Here is a 10,495-nt window from a genome sequence, read left to right on the forward strand (position 1 = left end):
TGATATCTGACAAAATAAACTTTTCATTAAAATCAGTACAGAAAGACAAGGACGGACACTACATATTAATAAAGGGAACAATCCAAGAGGAGGATATAACCATCATCAACTTATATGCCCCAAATATTGGTGCACCCAGATATGTCAAACAAATGCTCTCAAACTTACAGAATAAAATAGATCCCAATACGATAATACTAGGAGACTTTAACACACCACTCTCACCAAAGGACAGGTCTACCAACCAGAGGATTGGCAAAGAAGCTACCGAATTAAGAGAGACCATACTGCAAGCGGAATTAACTGACATCTACCGAGTATTTCACCCTAAAATAACACAGTACACATTCTTCTCAGCAGCTCACGGAACTTTCTCCAAAATAGACCATATCATAGTTCATGCAAGGAACTTAAGCAAATACAAAGGGATCGACATAATCCCCTGTATCCTATCTGACCACAGTGGAATCAAGCTAGCTCTCAATAACAAAGCATACCGCAGAAATTTCTCCAATACATGGAAATTGAACAGCACACTCCTTAACAATGCCTGGATAACAGAAGAGATCAGAGAAGAAATAAAGCATTTCCTACAACTCAATGAAAATGAAAACACCTCACAAAGAAACTTGTGGGACACAGCAAAAGCAGTCCTGAGGGGCAAATTTATTGCCCTCAGTGCCCACATCAAGAGAATGGAGACAGACCAAGTAAATAATCTCATGTTGCAATTAAAACAGCTAGAAAAACAGGAAAAAATGGGACCTAAAGCTACTAGAAGAAGCCAGATAACCAAATTAAAAGCAGAGATTAACCAATTAGAAAATCAGAAAACCATAACCAAAATAAACCAAACAAAAAGCTGGTTCTTTGAAAAAATAAACAAAATTGATGGCCCATTGGCTAGATTAATTAAAAAAAGAAGAGAGGAAACCCATATTAATAGGATTAGGGATGCCACGGGAAACATCACAACACGTACCCAAGATATCCAAACAATTCTAACAGACTACTTTCAAAAGCTATACTCTCTAAAGGAAGAAAATCGGGCAGAAATGGATGCATTTTTAGAGAAATACAAGTTGCCCAAACTGAGCAAAGAAGAAGTTAACCAATTAAATAAGCCAATATCCTATAATGAGATACAGGAAGCTATCAAAAGTCTTCCAACAAAAACAAGCCCAGGACCAGATGGATTCACAGCAGAATTCTATAAGACCTTTAAACAAGAACTAATACCCATACTCCTCAAGCTCTTCAGAGAAACAGAGAAGGAAGGAGCTATCCCAAACTCATTCTACGAAGCCAATATCACACTCATCCCCAAACCAGGCAAAGACCCAACCAAAAAGGAGAATTACAGGCCAATCTCCTTGATGAACACAGATGCAAAGATCCTTAACAAGATTCTAGCTAACAGAATCCAGAAACACATAAAAAAAATAATTCACTATGACCAGGTAGGCTTCATCCCAGAGACACAGGGATGGTTTAACATACGTAAGTCAAGAAATGTAATCCAACATATCAACAGAGCCAAGGTCAAGAATCACATGATTATCGCTACAGATGCAGAAAAGGCCTTTGACAAAATTCAACATTCATTCATGCTAAAAGCTCTGGAGAAAATAGGAATAGAAGGAACATTTCTAAAAACAATAAAAGCCATTTATGACAGACCAATAGCCAATATTATACTTAATGGGGAAAAGCTACAACCAATTCTCCTAAAATCAAGAACAAGGCAAGGATGCCCACTGTCTCCACTCCTCTTCAATATAGTCCTAGAACCCTTAGCCAGGGCAATAAGGCAAGAAAAAGACATTAAAGGGATCCGCATAGGGAAAGAAGAAGTTAAACTATCCCTTTTTGCAGACGACATGATACTATACCTCCACGATCCCAAAAACTCCATCCCCAAACTTTTAGAAATCATAAATCACTTCGGCAAAATAGCAGGATACAAAATAAACCCACAAAAATCAGTTGCCTTCCTATACACTGATAATGTACAGGAAGAGAGGGAAATAAAGGGAGCAACCCCATTCACAATAACCTCCCGAAAAATAAAATATTTAGGAATTAACCTAACCAAAGATGTAAAAGAACTATTTAATGAGAACTATAAAAAGTTAAAGAAAGAAATTGCAGAAGACACTAGGAAATGGAAAGACCTCCCATGCTCCTGGATAGGCCGAGTTAATATAGTAAAGATGGTAATACTTCCAAAACTAATATACAAATTCAACGCAATTCCTATTAAAATCCCAATGACGTACATCACTGAAATACAGAAAACAGTCCAAAAATTCATATGGAACAACAAAAGACCTAGAATAGTCAAAACAATTCTAGGGGATAAAGACAATATGGGAGGGCTATCCATGCCGAACTTCAAACTCTACTACAGAGCTATAATAACAAAGACAGCATGGTACTCGCACAAAAACAGACCCGAAGACCAATGGAACAGAATAGAAGATCCAGAAATAAATCCACATGCCTACAGCCAGCTGATATTCGACAAAGGAGCCAAAGACATACAATGGAAGAAACACAGCCTCTTCAACCGTTAGTGCTGGGAAAACTGGGCAGCCACATGCAGAAAACTAAAAGTGGACCCCAGCCTATCACCATGCACCAACATCAACTCAAAATGGATTAAAGACCTTAACATTAAACCTGAATCTCTGAAACTACTGCAGGACAGAGTAGGAGAGACACTTGAACTAATAGGCACAGGAAGGAACTTCCTGAACAGAGTCCCAGGGTCACAACAAATTGGAGAGAGACTTGACAAATGGGACTACCTTAAAATAAAAAGCTTCTGCACAGATAAAGCTATCGCAACCAAGCTAGAAAGACAACCAACTAATTGGGAAAAAATATTTACCAGCAATATATCAGACAAGGGGTTAACATCCTGTATATACAGGGAACTCAAGAAACTAATCCCTCCCAAACCCAACAAACCAATTACTAAATGGGCAAGGGAACTAAAGAGGGACTTCTCAAATGAAGAAATAAAAATGGCAAAGAAACACATGAGGAAATGTTCATCATCCCTGGTGGTGAAGGAAATGCAAATAAAGACAACCCTGAGATACCACCTTACCCCAGTCAGAATGTCCCACATCCACAAATCAGCCAACGACAAATGCTGGAGGGGATGTGGAGAACGAGGAACGCTATTACACTGCTGGTGGGAATGTACACTCATACAACCACTTTGGAAAGCAGTCTGGAGGGTCCTTAGAAAGCTAAAGATTGACCTCCCTTACGACCCAGTCATACCACTTCTAGGCATCTACCCTGAACAACAGGAACCAATATACAAGGACACGTGAACCTCCATGTTTATTGCAGCACTGTTCACAATAGCTAGGATATTGAAACAACCTAGATGCCCCACCACAGATGAATGGATCCAAAAATTGTGGTATCTATACACAATGGAATATTATGCAGCCATTAGAAATGACAAAATAATGGCATTTGCAGGAAAATGGATGGAGCTAGAAGGAATCATGTTGAGCGAGGTAAGCCAAGAACGAAGAGACAAACAGTACATGGTCTCCCTGATAAGTGGATGATGAATCCAAAATGTTAGGTGATATGACAAAACTAACAGGACTTAAGAAACAAAGAACTCCCACTCATCAGGTTGAACCACTACTAAATATCCCCATGCTGCTGATCACATATATGGTATATAACATATGAGCACCGTTATATATTACAGACTGTGATAGACAATTTGCTCCAGGAAAGTTAGAATGAACTTGTGACTTTAAATGAGCATCATTATTCCACAATACTGTGAATTTCCGGAAATTAAGTAATCACTTAATCACAATCAAAAAAAAAAAAAAAAAGAACCTTGGGGAAGGGAGGGAGGGAGGGGATGGTAGGGGGAAAACAATGGAGGGGGTAACAATGTTCAAGAGGAAGTGGAAGTGTACTCATTACCTCACTCATGTAACTGTAACCCTCTGTATAGTATCTTTACAATAAAAAAAAATTAAAAAAAAAAAGTAAGAAAAGAAATTGGTTTGTGGAGAAAGTTATCATAACACCAGTAATGGCAGATCCTGAGTGAGTACTTACTGCTTCCAGTGTAATAGGCACTCTTCTTACTACTTAACATAAACAACCTCATTTCATAATTAAGACATTTATACTGATGGCACTGTTATTGTCCCTGTTCTTGCATAAGCATTGCCTGGAACTTGGAGAAGTAACTTACTCAATGTCAACATATTCAGGGGCCGGGCGCTGGTGGCTCACGCCTGTAATCCTAGCTACTCAGGAGGCTGAGATCTGAGGATCGTGGTTCAAAGCCAGCCCGGGCAGGAGATACCGTGAGACTCCTATCTCCAATAAACCACCAGAAAACCGGAAGTGGCGCTGTAGCTCAAGTGGTAGAGCGCTCGCCTTGAGCTGAAGAGCTGAGGGACAGCGCCCAGGCCCAGAGTTCAAGCCCCACGGCCAACAAAAAAAAAAAAAAAAAAAAAAACATATTCAGGGATTAGGAGTGGTAGGCCTTGAATGTTTTCCTTATGCCAATGTTTGTAGCAGTTGGGTTTCAGAAGATTTGTGAATTTGGACTCTGAAGCATAGATACAAGCTGGAGACAAATATTTGAAAATCATCAGCATAAAAATGATGCTGACTGCATGCCATCAATGGCTGCCTTCTTCCTAGCTCACTGTTGTGCCACTCCTATTGTATGACCTGGGATCATTTTCCATGTAAGCTATTTGCATTTGAATCCATGTTCTAGAGTCTGCTTCTGAGGAGCCAGACCTCAGATAGAAACTGATGAAAAGGTAATAGAGGATGAGGAATAAAGGACACTAAATGTTTTCTTAGGACTTAGTTAAGAAAGTAGGGAAATACACAGGAGAATAATATCACAAGAGAATTCAGGACTACTTTTTAAGAAGGGAAAGAATTAACAGAAAGGGAAACACTGAAGAGGTCCTGGAAAATAATTTTCTCAAGAGTTTAGCAAACCAAAGGCAGCAGTAGAAAACAAAAATAGTACTAACATAGAGGGGGGAAATCCAAGAGTCTAGGGAAGGACAATAGTGGCCAGAAAGGCATGAACAGGTCAGACAGTCTTAATTCATCTAAGGTTTGGCTGACTTGATCAAAGATCACTTGAATAAGATTAGACCTCCTAACTATCTCTGATTTACCTTTTCAAATTCTCTACACTTAATTTGATCTACCACTGCTTTGATCTTGAGACTTCACCAATAACTTTTCTGTCTTCCTTTTCATTAAACTTAAGGAAATTATGAAGTTACTCACTTGAAGAATCTTTAAAACTAGAAATATATTTTATACAAGAAACTGAGTCCCTACATAAGCAAAAAGCACTACATAAGCAAAAAGAAAAAAGCCAGAAGTGTCTCTGTGGCTCAATTGGTAGAGCGCTAGCATTGAGCTGAAGAGCTGAGGGACAGTGCCCAGGCTCAGAGTTCAGGCCCCAAGACTGGACCTCCCCCCCACCAAAAAAAGAACCTGAGTCTCTGAGGAGATCTCACTTTTCATGTTTGTGAAATCGTGGTAGGAAACCAAGAGACGGTCTTTTCTACATTTAGGAACAAGCAAAAGCAAAGAGGTTATCTGTAAAAAGTGTGTGGCTTGATATCAGAAACCCATTTTGAACTCATAACCATTGTGACATCACAATCACTTTGTGACATCACATTGTCATTGTGATATCACTAAACCATGTGGCATCAAAAACCTGTCCTGTACTCATAAATTTTGCAACATGCATCCGTTTTGGCATCTTAGGCCCTTTATGAGCTAATATTCTGGTATTAGCCTCATAATATTTCAAATATGACATGTGATATCAAAAATCCACTGTGACATCTTGAACATTATGACATCACACTGCCAGATATCATGACCATTGTGTTACATTATGAAAATAGAAACCAGTTAGGACTTGAGAACATTTGAGACAACACATACCGTTGGAGACACCACAGTACCTTTGTGAACACATATACTCATTGTGAATTAAAGAAAATTGAGACCCATCATGCCATTGTGACAACACCAACCCTTTGTGTCATTACAATCCTATTATGACCAGTATGGCCTCACCAATTAATTGTGACATCAAATCGTTATTATAACATGATATTTTGACATCACACTGCCATTGTGATATCACTGTTCAGTTGTCTTTTTACATAGTTTGACCTCATAATACATATACAATGGAATTCTATACCTCCATCAGAAAGAATGACTCGGCCCCATTTGTTATGAAATGGAAAGGCTTGGAATAATTTATATTAAGGGATGTAAGACAGGCCCAAATAAACAGAGATCCCATGGTTTCCGTTATTGCAATTACTAGTATTTGTCTAGAACAAGCAGAAAAGGTACATATGACCACATAAGATGTACATATGACCATATAAGATGATACTAGCAAAGTGAACCCCAAGATAAGGACACAAGTGGTTTTATCTTCCTTGCTATTGTTTTTAATGTATTTATAGTGTGCTGATAGTTTCTTATGAATATTTTACCCCATGGAATATCTACTGTTGTCAATGTTTTTAGTGCCCTGCGTCTTGTATATACATTTTTCTAGTTTGGGGAGGGAAAGGGAAATGACAAAATGCTTAAATGAGGATACAAGTTGACCCATTGTAACAATGATATGTATAAGACACTATGTAGAAAACGAACTTAGGGGAGATGGAAGAGTTGAGGAGGTGGGGAGGGAAGGGATTGTAGGAGAAAAACAAAGGGGGTGGTAACAATGTTCAATAAGAAATATATTCATTAACTTACTCATGTAATAATGATCCCTCTATAGAGTATCTTTACAATAAAAATATATACAATAAAAGAAAATACTAAACAATAATTTATATAATTTCTAACTCTATTAAAATAATATAAAAAAACCATCAACGTGATCTCTCAGGGAAAGGGGGTAGGGGCTGATCATTACTGCCTCTACTACATGGGCTTAGTAAAAGGTCACCTGAAACAGTAGCCAGCACTTCTCACTTCCTCTTACCTGGTAAGATGGGGACTTGCCTGTCCCCTTACTGGCAGTAAGCCTTTCCTTTGTTCTTCCAAAAAAATGAGATTCCACCTCACCCCTGTTAGAATGGCTACAATCAAGAAATCTGGTGGCTGGGAAGGTGGCTCAGTGGTAGAGTGTTTGCCTTGCATGCATGAGGCCCTGAGTTCAATTCCTCAGCACCACATAAGCACAAAAAGTTGGAAGTGGTTCTGTGGTTCAAATGGTAGAGCGCTAGCCTTCAGCTGAAGACCTGAGGGACAGCACCCAGTCCAATAGTTCAGGCCACATGACCAACAAAATAAAAAAAAAATCTAATAATAACAGATGCTGTTGGGAATGTGTCCAAAAGGGAACTGTACTTCTTTGTTGCTGGGAGTGGAAACTTCATACTGGAAAGCAGTAAGAAGATCCCTCAACAGATCCACATAGAGCTCCCCTTTGACCCAGCATCCCACTTTTGAGCATTTACCCAAAGAATCAGAAACAAGGCCATAAGAAATCTACCAACACAACTATGTTTTATCGCAGCATTAATCACCATAGTTAATATATACAACCAACCCAGTTGCCCCTCTATAGATGAATTATTAAAGAAAATGTCACAAAGCTACAATTATATCTGTATTTTGACATCACATTGTCATTGTGATATCCTAGAAACATTGTGAATGCTTATTCTGTAATTCCATTCTGTCTCAAATGTGGCATGTTGGTTGATGTCAGAAACGCATTGTGACCCCATTAGCTTTGTGACATCACAATCCCTTTGTAATATCACATTGTTATTGTGATATCATTAACCCACTCTGACATCACAAATTGGTCCTGTCCTCATAATTTTTGTGTCATGCATTCATTGTGGTATCAGGAATTTTGTGAACTCATAATCTGTGTTTGACCTCATGATACTTCAAGTATGAAATGTGATATCAGAAATCAACAGTGACCTCAGACCACAGAGACATCACACTGCCAGATATCCTGACATTGTATCACATTGTGACATCACAAACCTTTTAGGACGTCACATTTGTCACAACATATGCCTTTGGAGACATCACAGTCCCTTTGTGAACTCATATACTCAATCTGAGTTAAAGACAATTGATATCCCGAATGTAATTGTGATATTTCCAGAAAATTGTGATATACACCTATTTTAACCTCATCAATATTATGGCACCATCAACTAAATGTGACATCAAAACATTATTATGTCTTGATATAGTGACATCACATTGTATTGTAATACCACTGTCCTATCTTTTTCCAAAAACGTATAATAGGACCTCATAACCTGAAGCGCCTACAGTGTGTACTCATTGTGAACTAGTAGCAATTGAATTTTGACATGTGAGTGTGATATTATAATCGTTGTGACATCACAAACCAAAAGTAACCTCATCACCATTGTGACATAACAAACCAATTGGGACATGACATTGCCATTGTGACATCACAATCACATTGTGAAATGACAAATCTATTATGACTTGTTAGCATCTTTAAAAAAAATAAACACATGGTCTTTGTGATATCCCACTTCCTTTGTGTACCCGTATCCTCATTGTGAACTAACAGTTGAGATGTGCACATGAAAATGTAACATCACACACCCCTTGGGACATCAGGTCAATTGTCATCCCATTGTCTTTATGACACAAGCTCATTGTGACATCACCAATCTACAATGACATCATAGCCATTTGACATCACTTTGTCATTGTGATGTCCTAGACACATTGTGAATTCCTATTCTGTGACTTCAATCTATTTCAAAAGTGGCATGAATTTTGACATCAGAAACCCATTGTCACTTCATATCCAGTGTGACATCACATTGCCATTGTGATAACACTAATCCACTGTGACATCACAAATCTATCCTGTTCTCATATATTTTTGACCTGCTGCTGCCATTGTTATATCTTAAACCTCTGTTAGCTCATAATCAGTTTTTTGACCTCATTATATGTCAAGTATGACATGATATCAGAAACTGTGACATCATGACCATTGTGACATCACACTGCTAGGTTTCATGAGTATAGTGTCACATGGTGACATCCCACACCTGTAAGGACTTCATCACTTTTATGAAAGCACATGCCTTTGGAGACTTCAAAGTCTCTTTTTGAACTCATATACTCATTGTGAATTAATGTAAATGAGGTCTGCCATTCCATTGTGACATCACCAACTGATTGTGATTTCACAAACATTGTTACACCACCAGTATGGCATAACCAATTGTGATATCAAAACATTATTATGGCATGATATTGTGACATCACATTGCCATTGTGATATCGCTGTCCCATTGGGTTTTCACAAACCAATTATGACTTCACAATAATTTAGAAAATGTATTGCCTTTGGGATTTCAAGATTTAGCTGTGTACTCCTATCCTCATTGTGAACTACTAGCATTTGAATTTGGGTGTGATTGGGATATTACAAACCCATTGTGACATCAATAATCCATTGTGACTTCACAAGCACTGTGGAATCACAAACCCATTGTGATATCACGTTGCCATTGTTATATCACTAAAGTACTGTGACATCACAAACCTGTTAGGACTGCAGAATATTTGTGACAACACATGCCTTTGGAGATATCACAGTTCCCTTGTGATTTCATATACTCATTAAAACAATGAAAATTGAGATCCGGCATGCCATAGTGACATCACCAACCCATTGTGACATCACAAAACCATTGTAACTTCATCACCAGTATGGCATCACCACCCAATTGTGACATCAAAACATTGTTAAGCCATGATATTTTGACATCACATTGCCATTGTGATATCACTGTCCCATTGAGTTTTCACAATTTGATTATGACCTCATAACATTTTAGAAAATTCATGACCTTTGGGATTTCAAGTTCCTCATTAACGCCTATCCTCATAGTGAAATAGTAGCAATTGATATTGGACATATTGTGATATTAAAAACTCTTTTTGATATCACAAACCCAAGTTACCTCATTACCTCTGTGACATCAAAAAACATTGTGACATCACATTGCTAATGTGACATCATGATTACATTGTGACAAGCCAAACTTATTTTGACCTCTTAACACCTTTGAAAAAGCACATGGCGTTTGTAACATCACAATTGCTTTGTGTACCCATATCATCATGAACTCAGGACAATTGAGAACAGACATGCCATTGTAACATCACAAACCCTCTATGACATTATCACCAGTATGACATGACACTGTCATTATGACACCATCAGCTCATTGTAATATCACCAAACTACAATTACATCATAGCATTATAACATCAGATTGACATTGTGATGCCATAGATACATTGGCAGTGCCTATTCTGTGATTTCATTCTAATTCAAATGTGGCATGTGTGTTGATAGCGGAAACCTGTGACCTCATAACCTTTGTCATCA

The sequence above is a fragment of the Dipodomys merriami genome, unplaced genomic scaffold (assembly GCF_024711535.1).
Source record: "Dipodomys merriami isolate MVZ:Mamm:240054 unplaced genomic scaffold, mDipMer1.0.p SCAF_1367, whole genome shotgun sequence".
Classification (NCBI taxonomy): Eukaryota; Metazoa; Chordata; class Mammalia; order Rodentia; family Heteromyidae; genus Dipodomys; species Dipodomys merriami.